The sequence below is a fragment of the Ambystoma mexicanum genome, chromosome 10 (assembly GCF_040938575.1).
Source record: "Ambystoma mexicanum isolate Mex_15411 chromosome 10, UKY_AmexF1_1, whole genome shotgun sequence".
Lineage (NCBI taxonomy): Eukaryota > Metazoa > Chordata > Amphibia > Caudata > Ambystomatidae > Ambystoma > Ambystoma mexicanum.
In genome coordinates, this window is record NC_090932.1 from 89,814,577 (window position 1) to 89,838,844 (window position 24,268).

Sequence of the window (24,268 nt, forward strand, 5' to 3'; positions counted from 1 at the left end):
TATCAAAGTCACCGCAATCACAGAGATTCACCTCTGTGTAAGGTCTATCTCAGTCACGACAGTCATGGCAATCATGGAAATTCACCTCTGTGAAAGGTCTATCTCAGTCATGGCAATCACAGAGATTAACCTCTGTGAAAGGTCTATTTCAGTCACGACAGTCACGGCAATCACAGAGATTCACCTCTGTGAAAGGTCTATCAAAGTCACGGCAATCACAGAGATTCTCCTCTATGTAAGGTCTATCTCAGTCACGACAATCACGGCAATCACAGAGATTCACCTTTGTGAAAGATCTATCTCAATCACAACAGTCACGGCAATCACGGAGATTCACCTCTGTGAAAGGTCTATCAAAGTCACGGCAATCACAGAGATTCTCCTCTGTGTAAGGTCTATCTCAGTCACGACAATCACGGCAATCACAGAGATTCACGTCTGTGAAAGGTCTATCTCAATCACGACAGTCACAGCAATCACAGAGATTCACCTCTGTGTAAGGTCTATCTCAGTCACGATAGTCACGGCAATCATGGAGATTCACCTCTGTATAAGGTCTATCTCAGTCACGACAGTCACGGCAATCACGGAGATTCACCTCTGTGAAAGGTCTATCTCAGTCACGGCAATCACAGAGATTCACCTCTGTGTAAGGTCTATCTCAGTCACGACAGTCATGGCAATGACGGAGATTCACCTCTGTGTAAGGTCTATCTCAATCACGACAGTCACAGCAATCACAGAGATTCACCTCTGTGTAAGGTCTATCTCAATCACAACAGTCACAGCAATCACGGAGATTCACCTCTGTGAAAGTTCTATCTCAGTCACGACAGTCATGGCAATCACGGAGATTCACCTCTGTGAAAGGACTATCAAAGTCACCGCAATCACAGAGATTCACCTCTGTGTAAGGTCTATCTCAGTCACGACAGTCATGGCAATCATGGAGATTCACCTCTGTGAAAGGTCTATCTCAGTCACGACAGTCATGGCAATCACGGAGATTCACCTCTGTGAAAGGACTATCAAAGTCACCGCAATCACAGAGATTCACCTCTGTGTAAGGTCTATCTCAGTCATGACAGTCATGGCAATCATGGAGATTCACCTCTGTGAAAGGTCTATCTCAGTCATGGCAATCACAGAGATTCACCTCTGTGAAAGGTCTATTTCAGTCACGACAGTCACGGCAATCACAGAGATTCACCTCTGTGAAAGGTCTATCAAAGTCACGGCAATCAAGGAGATTCTCCTCTATGTAAGGTCTATCTCAGTCACGACAATCACGGCAATCACAGAGATTCACCTTTGTGAAAGATCTATCTCAATCACAACAGTCACGGCAATCACGGAGATTCACCTCTGTGAAAGGTCTATCTCAGTCACGGCAATCACGGAGATTCACCTCTGTGTAAGGTCTATCTCAGTCACGATAGTCACGGCAATCACGGAGATTCACCTCTGTGTAAGGTCTATCTCAGTCACGACAGTCACGGCAATAACGGGAAGGTCTATCTCAGTCACGACAGTCACGGCAATCAAGGAGATTCTCCTCTATGTAAGGTCTATCTCAGTCACGACAATCACGGCAATCACAGAGATTCACCTTTGTGAAAGATCTATCTCAATCACAACAGTCACGGCAATCACGGAGATTCACCTCTGTGAAAGGTCTATCTCAGTCACGGCAATCATGGAGATTCACCTCTGTGTAAGGTCTATCTCAGTCACGATAGTCACGGCAATCACGGAGATTCACCTCTGTGTAAGGTCTATCTCAGTCACGACAGTCACGGCAATAACGGGAAGGTCTATCTCAGTCACGACAGTCACAGCAATCACGGAGATTCACCTCTGTGTAAGGTCTATCTCAGTCACGATAGTCACGGCAATCACGGAGATTCACCTCTGTGAAAGGTCTATCTCAGTCACGACAGTCTCAGCAATCACGGAGATTCACCTCTGTGTAAGATCTATTTCAGTCATGACAGCCACGGCAATCACGGAGATTCACCTCTGTGAAAGGTCTACCTCAGTCACGGCAATCACAGAGATTCACCTCTGTGTAAGGTCTATCTCAGTCACGACAGTCACGGCAATCACAGAGATTCACCTCTGTGTAAGGTCTATCTCAGTCACGACAGTCATGGCAATCACAGAGATTCACCTCTATGAAAGGTTTATCTCAGCCACTGCAATCACAGAGATTCACCTCTGTCAAAGGTCTAGTTCAGTCCTGACAGTCACGGCAATCACGGAGATTCACCTCTGTGAAAGGTCTATCAAAGTCACGGCAATCACAGAGATTCACCTCTGTGTAAGGTCTATCTCAGTTACGACAGTCACGGCAATCACGGAGATTCACCTCTGTGTAAGGTCTATCTCAATCACGACAGTCACGGCAATCACGGAGATTCACCTCTGTGAAAGGTCTATCTCAGTCACGGCAATCACGGAGATTCACCTCTGTGTAAGGTCTATCTCAGTCACGACAATTACGGCAATCACGGAGATTCACCTCTGTGAAAGGTCTATTTCAGTCACGACAGTCACGGCAATCACGGAGATTCACCTCTGTGAAAGGTCTATCTCAGTCACGGCAATCACAGAGATTCACCACTGTGTAAGGTCTATCTCAGTCACGACAGTCATGGCAATCACAGAGATTCACCTCTGTGAAAGGTCTATTTCAGTCACGACAGTCACGGCAATCACGGAGATTCACCTCTGTGAAAGGTCTATCTCAGTCATGGCAATCACAGAGATTCACCTCTGTGTAAGGTCTATCTCAGTCACGACAGTCATGGCAATCACGGAGATTCACCTCTGTGTAAGGTCTATCTCAATCACAACAGTCACAGCAATCACAGAGATTCACCTCTGTGAAAGGTCTATCTCAGTCACGACAGTCATGGCAATCACGGAGATTCACCTCTGTGTAAGGTCTATCTCAATCACAACAGTCAGAGCAATCACAGAGATTCACCTCTGTGTAAGGTCTATCTCAGTCACGACAGTCATGACAATCACGGAGATTCACCTCTGTGAAAGGTCTATCTCAGTCATGGCAATCACAGAGATTCACCTCTGTGAAAGGTCTATTTCAGTCACGACAGTCACGGCAATCACGGAGATTCACCTCTGTGAAAGGTCTATCAAAGTCACGGCAATCACAGAGATTCACCTCTGTGTAAGGTCTATCTCAGTCACGACAATCACGGCAATCACAGAGATTCACCTCTGTGAAAGGTCTATCTCAATCACGACAGTCACGGCAATCACAGAGATTCACCTCTGTGAAAGGTCTATCTCAGTCACGTCAATCACGGAGATTCACCTCTGTGTAAGGTCTATCTCAGTCACGATAGTCACGGCAATCACGGAGATTCACCTCTGTATAAGGTCTATCTCAGTCACGACAGTCACGGCAATCACGGGAAGGTCTATCTCAGTCACGACAGTCATGGCAATCACGGAGATTCACCTCTGTGAAAGGACTATCTCAGTCACGGCAATCACAGAGATTCACCTCTGTGTAAGGTTTATCTCAGTCACGACAGTCATGGCAATCACGGAGATTCACCACTGTGTAAGGTCTATCTCAATCACGACAGTCACAGCAATCACAGAGATTCACCTCTGTGTAAGGTCTATCTCAATCACGACAGTCACGGCAATCAGGAAGATTCACCTCTGTGAAAGGTCTATCTCAGTCACGACAGTCATGGCAATCACAGAGATTCACCTCTGTGAAAGGTCTATCAGAGTCACGGCAATCACAGAGATTCACCTCTGTGTAAGGTCTATCTCAGTCACGACAGTCATGGCAATCACAGAGATTCACCTCTGTGAAAGGTCTATCTCAGTCATGGCAATCACAGAGATTCACCTCTGTGTAAGGTCTATCTCAGTCACGACAGTCATGGCAATCACAGAGATTCACCTCTGTGTAAGGTCTATCTCAGTCAAGACAGTCATGGCAATGACGGAGATTCACCTCTGTGTAAGGTCTATCTCAATCACGACAGTCACAGCAATCACAGAGATTCACCTCTGTGTAAGGTCTATCTCAATCACAACAGTCACAGCAATCACGGAGATTCACCTCTGTGAAAGTTCTATCTCAGTCACGACAGTCATGGCAATCACGGAGATTAACCTCTGTGAAAGGTCTATCTCAGTCACGACAGTCATGGCAATCACGGAGATTCACCTCTGTGAAAGGACTATCAAAGTCACCGCAATCACAGAGATTCACCTCTGTGTAAGGTCTATCTCAGTCACGACAGTCATGGCAATCATGGAAATTCACCTCTGTGAAAGGTCTATCTCAGTCATGGCAATCACAGAGATTAACCTCTGTGAAAGGTCTATTTCAGTCACGACAGTCACGGCAATCACAGAGATTCACCTCTGTGAAAGGTCTATCAAAGTCACGGCAATCACAGAGATTCTCCTCTATGTAAGGTCTATCTCAGTCACGACAATCACGGCAATCACAGAGATTCACCTTTGTGAAAGATCTATCTCAATCACAACAGTCACGGCAATCACGGAGATTCACCTCTGTGAAAGGTCTATCAAAGTCACAGCAATCACAGAGATTCTCCTCTGTGTAAGGTCTATCTCAGTCACGACAATCACGGCAATCACAGAGATTCACGTCTGTGAAAGGTCTATCTCAATCACGACAGTCACAGCAATCACAGAGATTCACCTCTGTGTAAGGTCTATCTCAGTCACGATAGTCACGGCAATCATGGAGATTCACCTCTGTATAAGGTCTATCTCAGTCACGACAGTCACGGCAATCACGGAGATTCACCTCTGTGAAAGGTCTATCTCAGTCACGGCAATCACAGAGATTCACCTCTGTGTAAGGTCTATCTCAGTCACGACAGTCATGGCAATGACGGAGATTCACCTCTGTGTAAGGTCTATCTCAATCACGACAGTCACAGCAATCACAGAGATTCACCTCTGTGTAAGGTCTATCTCAATCACAACAGTCACAGCAATCACGGAGATTCACCTCTGTGAAAGTTCTATCTCAGTCACGACAGTCATGGCAATCACGGAGATTAACCTCTGTGAAAGGTCTATCTCAGTCACGACAGTCATGGCAATCACAGAGATTCACCTCTGTGAAAGGACTATCAAAGTCACCGCAATCACAGAGATTCACCTCTGTGTAAGGTCTATCTCAGTCACGACAGTCATGGCAATCATGGAGATTCACCTCTGTGAAAGGTCTATCTCAGTCATGGCAATCACAGAGATTCACCTCTGTGAAAGGTCTATTTCAGTCACGACAGTCACGGCAATCACAGAGATTCACCTCTGTGAAAGGTCTATCAAAGTCACGGCAATCAAGGAGATTCTCCTCTATGTAAGGTCTATCTCAGTCACGACAATCACGGCAATCACAGAGATTCACCTTTGTGAAAGATCTATCTCAATCACAACAGTCACGGCAATCACGGAGATTCACCTCTGTGAAAGGTCTATCTCAGTCACGGCAATCACGGAGATTCACCTCTGTGTAAGGTCTATCTCAGTCACGATAGTCACGGCAATCACGGAGATTCACCTCTGTGTAAGGTCTATCTCAGTCACGACAGTCACGGCAATAACGGGAAGGTCTATCTCAGTCACGACAGTCACAGCAATCACGGAGATTCACCTCTGTGAAAGGTCTATCTCAGTCACGGCAATCACAGAGATTCACCTCTGTGTAAGGTCTATCTCAGTTACGATAGTCACGGCAATCACGGAGATTCACCTCTGTGAAAGGTCTATCTCAGTCACGACAGTCTCAGCAATCACGGAGATTCACCTCTGTGTAAGGTCTATTTCAGTCATGACAGCCACGGCAATCACGGAGATTCACCTCTGTGAAAGGTCTACCTCAGTCACGGCAATCACAGAGATTCACCTCTGTGTAAGGTCTATCTCAGTCACGACAGTCACGGCAATCACAGAGATTCACCTCTGTGTAAGGTCTATCTCAGTCACGAGAGTCATGGCAATCACAGAGATTCACCTCTATGAAAGGTTTATCTCAGCCACTGCAATCACAGAGATTCACCTCTGTCAAAGGTCTAGTTCAGTCCTGACAGTCACGGCAATCACAGAGATTCACCTCTGTGAAAGGTCTATCAAAGTCACGGCAATCACAGAGATTCACCTCTGTGTAAGGTCTATCTCAGTTACGACAGTCACGGCAATCACGGAGATTCACCTCTGTGTAAGGTCTATCTCAATCACGACAGTCACGGCAATGACGGAGATTCACCTCTGTGAAAGGTCTATCTCAGTCACGGCAATCACGGAGATTCACCTCTGTGTAAGGTCTATCTCAGTCACGACAATTACGGCAATCACGGAGATTCACCTCTGTGAAAGGTCTATTTCAGTCACGACAGTCACGGCAATCACGGAGATTCACCTCTGTGAAAGGTCTATCTCAGTCACGGCAATCACAGAGATTCACCACTGTGTAAGGTCTATCTCAGTCACGACAGTCATGGCAATCACAGAGATTCACCTCTGTGAAAGGTCTATTTCAGTCACGACAGTCACGGCAATCACGGAGATTCACCTCTGTGAAAGGTCTCTCTCAGTCATGGCAATCACAGAGATTCACCTCTGTGTAAGGTCTATCTCAGTCACGACAGTCATGGCAATCACGGAGATTCACCTCTGTGTAAGGTCTATCTCAGTCACGACAGTCATGACAATCACGGAGATTCACCTCTGTGAAAGGTCTATCTCAGTCACGGCAATCACAGAGATTCACCTCTGTGTAAGGTCTATCTCAGTCACGGCAATCACGGAGATTCACCTCTGTGTAAGGTCTATCTCAGTCATGACAATTACGGCAATCACGGAGATTCACCTCTGTGAAAGGTCTATTTCAGTCACGACAGTCACGGCAATCACGGAGATTCACCTCTGTGAAAGGTCTATCTCAGTCACGGCAATCACAGAGATTCACCACTGTGTAAGGTCTATCTCAGTCACGACAGTCATGGCAATCACAGAGATTCACCTCTGTGAAAGGTCTATTTCAGTCACGACAGTCACGGCAATCACGGAGATTCACCTCTGTGAAAGGTCTATCTCAGTCATGGCAATCACAGAGATTCACCTCTGTGTAAGGTCTATCTCAGTCACGACAGTCATGGCAATCACGGAGATTCACCTCTGTGTAAGGTCTATCTCAATCACAACAGTCACAGCAATCACAGAGATTCACCTCTGTGAAAGGTCTATCTCAGTCACGACAGTCATGGCAATCACGGAGATTCACCTCTGTGTAAGGTCTATCTCAATCACAACAGTCACAGCAATCACAGAGATTCACCTCTGTGTAAGGTCTATCTCAGTCACGACAGTCATGACAATCACGGAGATTCACCTCTGTGAAAGGTCTATCTCAGTCATGGCAATCACAGAGATTCACCTCTGTGAAAGGTCTATTTCAGTCACGACAGTCACGGCAATCACGGAGATTCACCTCTGTGAAAGGTCTATCAAAGTCACGGCAATCACAGAGATTCACCTCTGTGTAAGGTCTATCTCAGTCACGACAATCACGGCAATCACAGAGATTCACCTCTGTGAAAGGTCTATCTCAATCACGACAGTCACGGCAATAACAGAGATTCACCTCTGTGAAAGGTCTATCTCAGTCACGTCAATCACGGAGATTCACCTCTGTGTAAGGTCTATCTCAGTCACGATAGTCACGGCAATCACGGAGATTCACCTCTGTATAAGGTCTATCTCAGTCACGACAGTCACGGCAATCACGGGAAGGTCTATCTCAGTCACGACAGTCATGGCAATCACGGAGATTCACCTCTGTGAAAGGACTATCTCAGTCACGGCAATCACAGAGATTCACCTCTGTGTAAGGTTTATCTCAGTCACGACAGTCATGGCAATCACGGAGATTCACCACTGTGTAAGGTCTATCTCAATCACGACAGTCACAGCAATCACAGAGATTCACCTCTGTGTAAGGTCTATCTCAATCACGACAGTCACGGCAATCAGGAAGATTCACCTCTGTGAAAGGTCTATCTCAGTCACGACAGTCATGGCAATCACAGAGATTCACCTCTGTGAAAGGTCTATCAGAGTCACGGCAATCACAGAGATTCACCTCTGTGTAAGGTCTATCTCAGTCACGACAGTCATGGCAATCACAGAGATTCACCTCTGTGAAAGGTCTATCTCAGTCATGGCAATCACAGAGATTCACCTCTGTGAAAGGTCTATTTCAGTCACGACAGTCACGGCAATCACGGAGATTCACCTCTGTGAAAGGTCTATCAAAGTCACGGCAATCACAGAGATTCTCCTCTGTGTAAGGTCTATCTCAGTCACGACAATCACGGCAATCACAGAGATTCACCTCTGTGAAAGGTCTATCTCAATCACGACAGTCACGGCAATCACGGAGATTCACCTCTGTGTAAGGTCTATCTCAGTCACGATAGTCACAGCAATCACGGAGATTCACCTCTGTATAAGGTCCATCTCAGTCACGACAGTCACGGCAATCACGGGAAGGTCTATCTCAGTCACGACAGTCACGGCAATCACGGAGATTCACCTCTGTGAAAGGTCTATCTCAGTCACGGCAATCACAGAGATTCACCTCTGTGTAAGGTCTATCTCAGTCACGACAGTCATGGCAATCACGGAGATTCACCTCTGTGTAAGGTCTATCTCAATCACGACAGTCACAGCAATCACAGAGATTCACCTCTGTGTAAGGTCTATCTCAATCACGACAGTCACGGCAATCAGGAAGATTCACCTCTGTGAAAGGTCTATCTCAGTCACGACAGTCATGGCAATCACAGAGATTCACATCTGTGAAAGGTCTATCAGAGTCACGGCAATCACAGAGATTCACCTCTGTGTAAGGTCTATCTCAGTCACGACAGTCATGGCAATCACAGAGATTCACCTCTGTGAAAGGTCTATCTCAGTCATGGCAATCACAGAGATTCACCTCTGTGAAAGGTCTATTTCAGTCACGACAGTCACGGCAATCACGGAGATTCACCTCTGTGAAAGGTCTATCAAAGTCACGGCAATCACAGAGATTCTCCTCTGTGTAAGGTCTATCTCAGTCACGACAATCACGGCAATCACAGAGATTCACCTCTGTGAAAGGTCTATCTCAATCACGACAGTCACGGCAATCACGGAGATTCACCTCCGTGTAAGGTCTATCTCAGTCACGATAGTCACAGCAATCACGGAGATTCACCTCTGTATAAGGTCCATCTCAGTCACGACAGTCACGGCAATCACGGGAAGGTCTATCTCAGTCACGACAGTCACGGCAATCACGGAGATTCACCTCTGTGAAAGGTCTATCTCAGTCACGGCAATCACAGAGATTCACCTCTGTGTAAGGTCTATCTCAGTCACGACAGTCATGGCAATCACGGAGATTCACCTCTGTGTAAGGTCTATCTCAATCACGACAGTCACAGCAATCACAGAGATTCACCTCTGTGTAAGGTCTATCTCAATCACGACAGTCACGGCAATCACGGAGATTCACCTCTGTGAAAGGTCTATGCCAGTCACGGCAATCACGGAGATTCACCTCTGTGAAAGGTCTATGCCAGTCACGGCAATCACGGAGATTCACCTCTGTGAAAGGTCTATGCCAGTCACGGCAATCACGGAGATTCACCTCTGTGTAAGGTCTATCTCAGTCACGACAGTCACGGCAATCACGGAGATTCACCTCTGTGAAAGGTCTATGTCAGTCACGGCAATCACGGAGATTCACCTCTGTGAAAGGTCTATGTCAGTCACGGCAATCACGGAGATTCACCTCTGTGAAAGGTCTATGCCAGTCACGGCAATCTTTCAGAGAGGGAAGTGGATGATGTGTACTTTCTCTTTGACCGCTGGAGCATTGGACTTCTGGCAAGGCCTTTAGGCGTTGATTAACTCGAAATAGAGAATATTAGAAATGTTTATATTAGAAGCTGCTGTTTTGATACATTTTTAGAACAATATAATTTTATGAGCACAGATATTTGGTGGCCAATGATTTTTAGTGGTCACTATTTGAGTTTGTATGTAGCTACAATAAGACTTTTGAAGCAATTGTTTATGTAAGAAAGACTTAACATGTTAAATTACGTGTTCCCTTTGTCTTAACTGAATAGTTTACAAAATCGTACATTACTTTCTTTCTCCTTTATCTTTTTTACTTTGACATAGAAAGTGATGTATGAAATGCAATTTTAATTTGAATTGTGAACATTGTTGTTGTAATGTTTTCATGAAACTGCATTGTGTTTTCTTTTGTAATAGCTCAAGGCTTGCTTGATGCAAGATAAAAGTTTACATACATTTTTTTTTGATGTATTCATTTAGGTATGACTTCAGACACTGCTAAACGGAATATAATTATAATTGTTATTGTCGCAAACATCTTTAAAATGAATGTGTTTGTATTTCATGGAAAAGTGCAGGGTAGGAAAGCCAGGATGCAAATGGCTATCACGGGTGCGTACATGGTGGGCCAACCGCAAAGACCCTTTCTTTCGAGTGGGCCTGACTTGGCTCGAGCTGGCAGGCTGGCGGGATGGCAGGCCGTTACCAGCCATTAATGCAGCCCGACTCGGGGCGATTGCTATTTTCACTAGTCCAAACTGTTACCTTTAACAATGCTTATTGTTAATATAACTTCAGTGCAAGGAATCGATGTCAGGAGGCACATATTGGTTATAAATCAAGTGGGTAAAGGCGCACCAATCTGCTTACAGATAATACCAGCAGACACTGTACAGCACAAGTTTGAAGTTACGGCTTCATAGAGCTAGCTCAACGAGTTCCTAGGAGGATGTGTTTTGGGCAGGGAGGGGCAGGTAGTGGGTGGGCGAGAATGGCCAAAGGCATTAACATTGGCACGGGCAGTGAATGGGAGGGTACATGACCAAACAACACTCACAGGTTGTGTGCCCCTCCTCACATGTCATGTTCCTCTTAGATGTACTCCAACAAAAGTTATGTTGCCTTATTGATGGCACTTGAATGCCACCGAAAGCCACAAATATAATGAAGGAAATGTGGAACAACAGAACCGAGAGAGCACTGCAAAATGCATAACAATGTTTGTTTCTTCAAATTCAAAGCAAAACCACAGGTCTTGTTTCATGATTTCCTGGTTGTTCCAGGATTGGTAGTAGAGAAGATTTATCATCTTTATTGGAAATCTTAGATGGTCCATTAAAAGCCTTAATGTACTCTTTAAACTGCGCACTCCTCCGGGACTAGTGCAGCCAGAACTGTGGCTCACTGAGGCTTTCGCCGCAGCGCTGCGCCTCTCCAGGCCCATGATACACAGAACGGTGGCTCACTGAGGCGTTTGCTGCAATGCTCCACCTCTACAGGCCCATGATATCAGAACTGTGGCTCACTGAGGCTTTTGCTGCAATGCTGCACCTCTCCAGGCCCATGATACGCAGAACGCTGGCTCAATGAGGAGTTTTCTGCAATGCTGCATGTCTCCAGGCCCAGGATAAGCAGAACGGTGGCTCACTGAGGCTTTTACCGCAATGCTGCACCTATCCAGGACCATGATACGCAGAACGGTGGCTCACTGAGGCTTTCGCTGCAGTGCTGCACCTTTCCAGGCCCATGATACGCAGAACGGTGGCTCACTGAGGAGTTTGCTGCAATGCTCCACCTCTACAGGCCAATAATATCAGAACTGTGGCTCACTGAGGCTTTTGCTGCAATGCTGCACGTCTCCAGGCCCAGGATATGCAGAATGGTGGCTCACTGAGGCTTTTGACGCAATGCTGCACGTCTCCAGGCCCAGGATGTGCAGAACTGTGGCTCACTGAGGCTTTTGCCACAATGCTGCACGTCTCCAGGCCCAGGATGCACAGAACTGTGGCTCACTGAGGCTTTCTCTGCAATGCTGCATGCCTCCAGGCCTAGGATACTCCGAACTGTGGATAACTGAGGCTTTTGCTGCAATGCTGCACGTCTCCAGGCCCAGGATATGCAGAACTGTGGCTCACCGAGGCTTTCTCCGCAATGCTGCACGTCTACAGGCCCAGGCTACGCAAAACTGTGACTCACTGAGGCTTTCTCTGCAATGCTGCACGTCTCCAGGCCGGGGCTACGCAGAACTGTGACTCACTGAGGCTTTCTCTGCAATGCTGCACGTCTCCAGGCCCAGGATACGCAGAACTGTGTCTCACTGAGGCTTTCTCTGCAATGCTGCACGTCTCCAGGCCCAGGACACGCAGAACTTCAGCAGGTGTCCTTCGCATCCACTATCGACCTCGGTTTCTGGGACGGTTCAAAGTGTCCTCAGCATACTGAGAGTTTGAGGATTTCTGGGCCCGAAGGCTTGTCCATAGGTCATAGAATCTTGACTAGTGGTCTTCCATTCCATTGTCAATCATTAAAAAGATTGATGGGAAAGTGTGGTGTGGTCCTGACGTTTTAACTGTAGCTCCACTCCTTCGCAGAAAGCGCCTAGTAGCGTAGTGGGATCCATGATTCCCTGCTATTCCTCAATGCCTATTGGTGGGAATTCCAGGTTACCACTTGCAAATGTTTCTGCTGGATCTAGTTGAGATTTTTGGGTTTGGAAAAACAAGGGAAACATTCCTGGTTGAACAGAAATGGCCACTTGGACCATTTGACACTAATGACCTTTTCAGGATGCAACTGGAATTTTCTACACTACAGTTCATTAGATTTTCAAAAACCCATGTGCTGGAAACTTGATGTAGTAGAGGCCACTGGTAGGTGTAGAGCTGAGTAAGATCCCCTCCCCAATGTCACCCCCCCCACCCCCGGAGCTAGTAATAATGAAGTGATAAACGTGGCGAAGGGCCGATCCTGCCGTTAACAGCCCGCCGCCCAAGTCAAAGTCCCATAACGTGGGCAGTTCTTGTGTTAATGGCAGGGACGGCCTGCTGCCCGGGGGAAAATGGCCATTAGCACCCTCAAAGAACACACGTGGGTGCTAAGGGTGCTTCTGAATAACAAACAAAAGAAACCAATCCTGTGTGGTGATCCCTCATTCAGCGCTGCAGTTGTGAAGTCCGTTTTTCATGTTTATGATGACTTATCATGAACCAAATTGGACTTGAGAAATACCGAGCATCTGAAGTGATCACCACCCAAGCTTGTATTGTATTTTCATTATTTTGGATAGAGCGCTTAACACTTGCATGGGAGCTGTGGGCACTAAGGTGGTTTGTGGCAACAGAGCAGCGCAGGGTTGTTGCTAGGTCTGGAAAAGATCCGGGGATACACTAATGTCGGGACTGTCAGGACTCGGGGCTAGCTAGCTTTTTGGTTGTAGCCCCTGAGCTTCTATCCGGGACTATAGCCAATAGACCCAGGTTTATAGCCCCCTCAGCCGCCCCCTAGCAACGCTTCTGGCTGAGCAGGGGACAGGGGAAGGGGGGCCGAATTTCAGGCTGAGATGTAATCAGGTTGCTTGGAATGCAGACTTCCACCTTTAAATACAGCCCACGTTCTGAGCACCCTGATTGGTCAGCGTCCCCCGACAGGGTGCTAATGTTAAGTAAGACATACGAGAACTGGTAAACGTTTGGTCCGCTTGCACTCGGAACCACTTGTTTCAGATGTGTGGTTCTGGGTTCCCATGTAAGTGAATGGCAGCCAGTGTTCCTCCAGGGTTTCTGTTTCAGATCAGAGCATAATGTCAATTTCCAGGCAACAGGGACACGCGGAGGCGTGTCCAAGGTCTCGTCATCTTTTTGTTTGGCAGAGAGCATCACAAACCGCTCATATTCCGCGTTGGCAAGGGGCAGAAAGTACGCTTGTAGGGCGGCCTTTGCTTGATCATAAGTTCCATTCCCTTGTGGCAGAGATTCAAAAGTCTTCTGGACAGATGGCCCTGCCGAGTATAGCATCGTAGCCAACCTGGTGTCGTCATCAACCACCTGGGCAGCCCTGAAGTACATGTCCAGGCGGTCCACCCACCTTCTCCACCTGGGCCCCAAGCTGGAGGGCGGGCCCGACACATCAAATTCGGGGATGGGCTGCAGAGCAGCATGGGCACATACCTGGGCCATGACAGGTGCGGCTTGTTGAATGCCAGGTGGTGCAGCTGGTTGTATTTGGGGTTGAAGAGCCGGAACCGCTGCCTGACCACCTGCTGGTTGCTGCATTGGAAGCTGTCGGCCCTGCGGGGCTGCTGGGGCTGCTGGGGCATGAGGAAGTAGCTGCGCCGCCGCACCGTGTGCACCGTCCTGGTCCTCGGTGTCACTCATGAGTTTGAGCGCACAGGCACTCCCAGAACGTTGACCAGGAGCCGCAACTCAAACACCCAGTCCAAAATGACTTTCAGCATGGACCACCCCTGGATACAGACACCTGCAGCAGACCTCTGTGATGATGAAGAGGATGAAGGCTGGTGAGGCCACCAGGATGATGATGAAGGGGATGAAAAAAGCACCCTGCCTTTAGTTGTTCCAAAAATTGTGCCAAGGACAAATAGGCTATGTAGGCCCAGCCAAGATGGGCCTTCTCCCTGCTTCCACTCGACGTAGCAAACCCAAAATTGAGTCTATGCACTCTTCAGGCATAACCTCGTGTATGTGTAGCCATCAGCTACCAGGATCTCCAAAAATTGGGCCTGGTGTCGCTTCAGGGCTCAAGCTGGAGCCTCCCGAAGTCCCACAGCCTGTTGCACAAAATGGCCGCCAGCCGCGTGGGCATCGCACTACCCGCGGCGTGAAACGAAGTTTGTGTTCCGACCTCGTTTGGGTGAAAAATTGTTCCTGTAATCACCGCCGGGCCCGGGCATCGTTTCCCCCACTCGTCGCCACTGTTGGAGGTGACTGGTGCCCCCCGCGCGCATCTCCGCAAGCCCCGGCACCAAGAACGGAGACCACACGTCTGTCTTTGTTCGGGCTTCCCGGTCGCACTGACGCGGCCGGGAAACCCCCCGTTTATTTGTACTGCACGCGACGGCGTGCAAAATCACGCCGTCGCGTGCGCGCCCGTCATCGGGCAGCGCCACACTAGATAACAGACCTGCCTCTGGTTAGAGAGTTGAGCTGCTCAGTGATTTTCAAAGATAGCTCAGTAGAGCCCAACCCTTAGCCTGGCTCTTGAGGGCCATCAACAGGTTACGCCGAATCCCCCAAAAGAATAACAGAGCGTTGCACAAAATCTCCCGTAGGCACCCCAAGACTATGACCGCTGTGTTTGCCTTTGCCATGCTGAAAGCCCCCATTTCAGTGCCCACTACTTTGCAGATGGAAACAGTCTTTTCCTCGAGGTCAAAGGACAAAAAAACCCCCAGCAAAAACAAACAAATACAAGCAGGGAATTGGGAAATGTACGTGGAGACATGGATGAAAGTGCAGGGGTGCGTCCCGCTTTCTTTAATAAAGTAAAGGGCGCCACTGGTGAAGAGGCTGCAGGCGAGAAGATCAATATCAGTTCACGTGCATCACCTGAAGCGTCACTGCGCGTGGCGGCAAGGACTCGAGCAGCCCTGCCCTCATGAAAGCTCTGCCTGCAGTGCTGGCCTCTGGCAGCGTGACTGACGTCTGCAAGAGATCAACGGGCCACGCCTCTCTGCCCCTTCTGCAGAAGTGGCTTAAAGGGACAGTGGAGGCTTTGGTGGGCTGAAAGAGCGCCGCGCATGGCGCCACACAGGAGTGTTGCTAGGACTGTCAGGAGTCGGGGCTAGCTACCCTAAGCTTCTATTTGGGGCTACAACCAAAAGACCCGGGCTATAGCCCCCTCAGCCTCCCCCCCCCCAGCAACACATCACCCCAGCAGTGGCAATCAGGCTGCAAATCATTATATTGCATGTAACAGTGCCATAGCAACCTACAGTCACATTTCACAATATGACATTCGACCAATCGTAAGACGTGTTCAAAGTACCCCTACAGGGGATGTAGAAAGCATTGTCCGAGCTGCATAGATGAATTGAGCCGTGTGTAAGGCCCTGGCGGGCATCACAAGTTATCTGAAGGGGGGCATCAGAGAGTCCGCACAGTGTTCTTTACGCCAGCCGCAGCCAGGAAGGGCAGGTAGACCAGCGGCCTGGAGGGTGATGGGGAAAGACCTGATGTGAGGAAGACATACAGGGTCTTAGCCCAGAGAGGGGAGGGATGTTTTAGGAATGGGTTTGAGGTGTTCTTTGGTCCCTGTCTGCTGGAGAAGGGCAGGCTGCCCTCTTTTTCAAGCTAAGGAGTAAGGACATTTCCTGGCATTGGTCTACTATCCCTCATGAAAAGTAGAGAGAGAAGGAGAGAGAGAGAGGGGGAGAGGGAGAGAGAGAGAGAAAGAGAAGAGGGAGGGAGAGGAGGGAGAGTGGCGAGAGAGAAAGAGGAAGAGAGAGAGAGGAGAGAGGATATAGAGTAGAGAAAGGAAAAGAGACAGGAGAGAGAGGGAGAAAGAGAGAGAGAGAGAGAGAGGGAGAGGGGGAGAGGGAGAGAGAGAGAGAGGGGAGGCGGGAGGGAGAGAGAGGAAAGAGAGTGAGCGGAGAAGGAGGGGGAGAGGAGAGGGAGAAAGAGATGAGAAAGAGAGAGGGAGAGGGAGAGAAAGAGAAAGAGTGGCAGAAGAGGGAGGGAGAGAGAGAGGGGTGGAGAAGGGTGGAGGGAGAGAGCGAGGGGGGAGAGAAAGAGGGAGAGAGCGAAAGAGAGTGACAGAAGGGGGAGGGGAGAGGAGAGAGACGGTCCGAGTTAGACTGTGCAAAGCCTCTGGAGGGATTTTGGGCCCAGGGTAGTCAGGAGAAATGCCAGAATGCCCAGGACATGGTCCTGCCTGACCCACGCTTTAGTGGTCTGGCAACCTCTGCTTATTAACAGAATAGTTCGAAAGTATGAGCGGAATTCATGAGTAACCCCTGTGTTCTATGGCCGGTCCGCTTTGGTTCTGGCCCCCTAGAGGTACGAATGCAGATGTGACACATCCTAACCCATTACATCTTGCTCGCAAAGCTCCTGTCTCAGGGCTACACATGTGGCAATCCCTGCCGTCCTTTCTCAATCCTAGTGCACCCCCATAACCTCCACAGGGATCCGAATGCGGCCGAGTCTGACCTGTGATTAAACCCCCCAGGGAGGTTGTTATGCGACTGAGCGTGCGGCCTAGGGTGACCAGATTTTCAAAATAAAAACCCAGGACAGGACAGGCCACCGACATAGAAGTAGGACTACCATTTTGCGGGTCACTGACACAAAAGTAGGACTACATATCGTAGCACTGATAAAGACAAAAGAGGGACTACAAACATAGCACTTATGACATTGAAGTTTGGGGGCAGCCACAGCAGATCAAATGCTGGATTAATGTACACATACCTGTGAAACCACTATGTGGCACGGTTTTCTGTTTAGAGTGAATTCTTGGGGATCCACCTGTACAGGTAGAGCACTGCAGTGGACTGGGGTTATTGTCAACCCAACAATATTTCGCTGTGAGATTAAAGCAAGCATTTTCACAATTGTACACACTTTATGAAGACTGCTGGCCCCCTTGCATCATAGAATGGCACCAAAGTAATGCACCCCACATGCGTATGGCAAACTTTATTGTGGAATTATTTCACCCGAAAAGGTTTTTGGTGATGAAAAGAACTATGCCTTTATTGCAAAGAATGAAAACAGTGAAGATTGAAAACAGTGAAGATAAAAAGCAAGAGAATTGCTGTACACATTTTATTACTATTCTGAGTACTTTGCTGATGAATGAATTCTTTGTAGCACCAATTTGTCTTTCTGTAGCCTGCTATGGAACTCAGAGCAGCTCAGGCTGAAATCAACCCTAGTAACCAATATGGATTTCAAAGTCTCAATGTCCATTCGGTTTCGTTCATCGGTCCATGTATTGTTCATAATTGAAAAGATTCTTTCCACTGGCACATTTGTGGCGGGCAAGCACAAGTAAACTGGACCATCATGCTCAAGTTTTTCATTGTTATGTTCTGCTGTGAAAAATAGGTGAAAACCTCCACCCACCATTCATCTGCAGACTTTTTTTGCTCGTTCCACTGTGTAAGGTCTATCTCAGTCACGACAGTCACGGCAATCACGGAGATTCACCCCTGTGAAAGGTCTATCTCAGTCATGGCAATCACAGAGATCCACCTCTGTGAAAGGTCTATTACAGTCACGACAGTCATGGCAATCACGGAGATTCACCTCTGTGAAAGGTCTATCAAAGTCACGGCAATCACAGAGATTCACCTCTGTGTAAGGTCTATCTCAGTCACAACAGTCACGGCAATCACGGGAAGGTCTATCTCAGTCACGACAGTCACGGCAATCACGGAGATTCACCTCTGTGAAAGGTCTATCTCAGTCACGGCAATCATGGAGATTCACCTCTGTGTAAGGTCTATCTCAGACACGATAGTCACGGCAATCACGGAGATTCACCTCTGTGAAAGGTCTATCTCAGTCACGACAGTCACAGCAATCACGGAGATTCACCTCTGTGTAAGGTCTATTTCAGTCATGACAGTCACGGCAATCACGGAGATTCACCTCTGTGAAAGGTCTATCTCAGTCACGGCAATCACAGAGATTCACCTCTATGAAAGGTTTATCTCAGTCACGGCAATCACAGAGATTCACCTCTGTCAAAGGTCTAGTTCAGTCATGACAGTCACGGCAATCACGGAGATTCACCTCTGTGAAAGGTCTATCAAAGTCACGGCAATCACAGAGCTTCACCTCTGTGTAAGGTCTATCTCAGTCACGACAGTCACGGCAATCACAGAGATTCAACTCTTTGTAAGGTCTATCTCAATCACGACAGTCACGGCAATCACGGAGATTCACCTCTGTGAAAGGTCTATCTCAGTCACGGCAATCACGGAGATTCACCTCTGTGTAAGGTCTATCTCAGTCACGACAGTTACGGCAATCACGGAGATTCACCTCTGTGAAAGGTCTATTTCAGTCACGACAGTCACGGCAATCACGGAGATTCACCTCTGTGAAAGGTCTATCTCAGTCACGGCAATCACAGAGACTCACCTCTGTATAAGGTCTATCTCAGTCACGACAGTCATGGCAATCACAGAGATTCACCTCTGTGAAAGGTCTATTTCAGTCACGACAGTCACGGCAATCACAGAGATTCACCTCTGTGAAAGGTCTATCTCAGTCACGGCAATCACAGAGATTCACCTCTGTGTAAGGTCTATCTCAGTCACGACAGTCATGGCAATCACGGAGATTCACCTCTGTGTAAGGTCTATCTCAATCACAACAGTCACAGCAATCACAGAGATTCACCTCTGTGTAAGGTCTATCTCAATCACGACAGTCACGGCAATCACGGAGATTCACCTCTGTGAAAGGTCTATCTCAGTCACGACAGTCATGGCAATCACGGAGATTCACCTCTGTGAAAGGTTTATCCCAGTCACGACAGTCATGGCAATCACGGAGATTCACCTTTGTGAAAGGTCTATCTCAGTCATGGCAATCACAGATATTCACCTCTGTGAAAGGTCTATTTCAGTCACGACAGTCACGGCAATCACGGAGATTCACCTCTGTGAAAGGTCTATCAAAGTCACGGCAATCACAGAGATTCACCTCTGTGTAAGGTCTATCTCAGTCACGACAGTCATGGCAATCACGGAGATTCACCCCTGTGAAAGGTCTATCTCAGTCATGGCAATCACAGAGATCCACCTCTGTGAAAGGTCTATTTCAGTCACGACAGTCATGGCAATCACGGAGATTCACCTCTGTGAAAGGTCTATCACAGTCACAGCAATCACAGAGATTCACCTCTGTGTAAGGTCTATCTCAGTCACGACAATCACGGCAATCACAGAGATTCACCTCTGTGAAAGGTCTATCTCAATCACGACAGTCACGGCAATCACAGAGATTCACCTCTGTGAAAGGTCTATCTCAGTCACGGCAATCATGGAGATTCACCTCTGTGTAAGGTCTATCTCAGTCACGATAGTCACGGCAATCACGGAGATTCACCTCTGTATAAGGTCTATCTCAGTCACGGCAATCACAGAGATTCACCTCTGTGTAAGGTCTATATCAGTCACGACAGTCATGGCAATCACGGAGATTCACCTCTGTGAAAGGTCTATCACAGTCACAGCAATCACAGAGATTCACCTCTGTGTAAGGTCTATCTCAGTCACGACAATCACGGCAATCACAGAGATTCACCTCTGTGAAAGGTCTATCTCAATCACGACAGTCACGGCAATCACAGAGATTCACCTCTGTGAAAGGTCTATCTCAGTCACGGCAATCATGGAGATTCACCTCTGTGTAAGGTCTATCTCAGTCACGATAGTCACGGCAATCACGGAGATTCACCTCTGTATAAGGTCTATCTCAGTCACGGCAATCACAGAGATTCACCTCTGTGTAAGGTCTATCTCAGTCACAACAGTCACGGCAATCACGGGAAGGTCTATTTCAGTCACGACAGTCACGGCAATCACGGAGATTCACCTCTGTGAAAGGTCTATCTCAGTCACGGCAATCACAGAGATTCACCTCTGTGTAAGGTCTATATCAGTCACGACAGTCATGGCAATCACGGAGATTCACCTCTGTGTAAGGTCTATCTCAATCACGACAGTCACAGCAATCACAGAGATTCACCTCTGTGTAAGGTCTATCTCAATCACGACAGTCACGGCAATCACGGAGATTCACCTCTGTGAAAGGTCTATCTCAGTCACGACAGTCACGGCAATCATGGAGATTCACCTCTGTGAAAGGTCTATCTCTGTCACGACAGTCATGGCAATCACGGAGATTCACCTCTGTGTAAGGTCTATCTCAGTCACGACAGTCATGGCAATCACGGAGATTAACCTCTGTGAAAGGTCTATCTCAGTCATGGCAATCACAGAGATTCACCTCTGTGAAAGGTCTATTTCAGTCACGACAGTCACGGCAATCACGGAGATTCACCTCTGTGTAAGGTCTATCTCAGTCACGACAATCACGGCAATCACAGAGATTCACCTCTGTGAAAGGTCTATCTCAATCACGACAGTCACAGCAATCACTGAGATTCACCTCTGTGTAAGGTCTATCTCAGTCACGATAGTCACGGCAATCACGGAGATTCACCTCTGTATAAGGTCTATCTCAGTCACGACAGTCACGGCAATCACGGGAAGGTCTATCTCAGTCACGACAGTCACGGCAATCACGGGGATTCACCTCTGTGAAAGGTCTATCTCATTCACGGCAATCACAGAGATTCACCTCTGTTTAAGGTCTATCTCAGTCACGACAGTCATGGCAATCACGGAGATTCACCTCTGTGAAAGGTCTATCTCAGTCACGGCAATCACAGAGATTCACCTCTATGAAAGGTTTATCTCAGTCACGGCAATCACAGAGATTCACCTCTGTCAAAGGTCTAGTTCAGTCATGACAGTCACGGCAATCACGGAGATTCACCTCTGTGAAAGGTCTATCAAAGTCACGGCAATCACAGAGCTTCACCTCTGTTTAAGGTCTATCTCAGTCACGACAGTCACGGCAATCACAGAGATTCAACTCTTTGTAAGGTCTATCTCAATCACGACAGTCACGGCAATCACGGAGATTCACCTCTGTGAAAGGTCTATCTCAGTCACGGCAATCACGGAGATTCACCTCTGTGTAAGGTCTATCTCAGTCACGACAGTTACGGCAATCACGGAGATTCACCTCTGTGAAAGGTCTATTTCAGTCACGACAGTCACGGCAATCACGGAGATTCACCTCTGTGAAAGGTCTATCTCAGTCACGGCAATCACAGAGACTCACCTCTGTATAAGGTCTATCTCAGTCACGACAGTCATGGCAATCACAGAGATTCACCTCTGTGAAAGGTCTATTTCAGTCACGACAGTCACGGCAATCACAGAGATTCACCTCTGTGAAAGGTCTATCTCAGTCACGGCAATCACAGAGATTCACCTCTGTGTAAGGTCTATCTCAGTCACGACAGTCATGGCAATCACGGAGATTCACCTCTGTGTAAGGTCTATCTCAATCACAACAGTCACAGCAATCACAGAGATTCACCTCTGTGTAAGGTCTATCTCAATCACGACAGTCACGGCAATCACGGAGATTCACCTCTGTGAAAGGTCTATCTCAGTCACGACAGTCATGGCAATCACGGAGATTCACCTCTGTGAAAGGTTTATCCCAGTCACGACAGTCATGGCAATCACGGAGATTCACCTTTGTGAAAGGTCTATCTCAGTCATGGCAATCACAGATATTCACCTCTGTGAAAGGTCTATTTCAGTCACGACAGTCACGGCAATCACGGAGATTCACCTCTGTGAAAGGTCTATCAAAGTCACGGCAATCACAGAGATTCACCTCTGTGTAAGGTCTATCTCAGTCACGACAGTCATGGCAATCACGGAGATTCACCCCTGTGAAAGGTCTATCTCAGTCATGGCAATCACAGAGATCCACCTCTGTGAAAGGTCTATTTCAGTCACGACAGTCATGGCAATCACAGAGATCCACCTCTGTGAAAGGTCTATTTCAGTCACGACAGTCACGGCAATCACAGAGATTCACCTCTGTGAAAGGTCTATCTCAGTCACGGCAATCATGGAGATTCACCTCTGTGTAAGGTCTATCTCAGTCACGATAGTCACGGCAATCACGGAGATTCACCTCTGTATAAGGTCTATCTCAGTCACAACAGTCACGGCAATCACGGGAAGGTCTATTTCAGTCACGACAGTCACGGCAATCACGGAGATTCACCTCTGTGAAAGGTCTATCTCAGTCACGGCAATCACAGAGATTCACCTCTGTGTAAGGTCTATATCAGTCACGACAGTCATGGCAATCACGGAGATTCACCTCTGTGTAAGGTCTATCTCAATCACGACAGTCACAGCAATCACAGAGATTCACCTCTGTGTAAGGTCTATCTCAATCACGACAGTCACAGCAATCACGGAGATTCACCTCTGTGAAAGGTCTATCTCAGTCACGACAGTCACGGCAATCATGGAGATTCACCTCTGTGAAAGGTCTATCTCTGTCACGACAGTCATGGCAATCACGGAGATTCACCTCTGTGAAAGGTCTATCAAAGTCACGGCAATCACAGAGATTCACCTCTGTGTAAGGTCTATCTCAGTCACGACAGTCATGGCAATCACGGAGATTAACCTCTGTGAAAGGTCTATCTCAGTCATGGCAATCACAGAGATTCACCTCTGTGAAAGGTCTATTTCAGTCACGACAGTCACGGCAATCACGGAGATTCACCTCTGTGTAAGGTCTATCTCAGTCACGACAATCACGGCAATCACAGAGATTCACCTCTGTGAAAGGTCTATCTCAATCACGACAGTCACAGCAATCACGGAGATTCACCTCTGTGTAAGGTCTATCTCAGTCACGATAGTCACGGCAATCACGGAGATTCACCTCTGTATAAGGTCTATCTCAGTCACGACAGTCACGGCAATCACGGGAAGGTCTATCTCAGTCACGATAGTCACGGCAATCACGGGGATTCACCTCTGTGAAAGGTCTATCTCAGTCACGGCAATCACAGAGATTCACCTCTGTTTAAGGTCTATCTCAGTCACGACAGTCATGGCAATCACGGAGATTCACCTCTGTGTAAGGTCTATCTCAATCACGACAGTCACAGCAATCACAGAGATTCACCTCTGTGTAAGGTCTATCTCAATCACGACAGTCACGGCAATCACGGAGATTCACCTCTGTGAAAGGTCTATCTCAGTCACGACAGTCATGGCAATCACGTAGATTCACCTCTGTGAAAGGTCTATCTCAGTCACGACAGTCATGGCAATCACGTAGATTCACCTCTGTGAAAGGTCTATCAAAGTGACGCAATCACAGAGATTCACCTCTGTGTAAGGTCTATCTCAGTCACGACAGTCATGGCAATCACGGAGATTCACCTCTGTGAAAGGTCTATCTCAGTCATGTCAATCACAGTGATTCACCTCTGTGAAAGGTCTATTTCAGTCACGACAGTCACGGCAATCACGGAGATTCACCTCTGTGAAAGGTCTATCAAAGTCACGGCAATCACAGAGATTCTCCTCTATGTAAGGTCTATCTCAGTCACGACAATTACGGCAATCACAGAGATTCACCTCTGTGAAAGGTCTATCTCAATCACGACAGTCACGGCAATCACAGAGATTCACCTCTGTGAAAGGTCTATCTCAGTCACGGCAATCACGGAGATT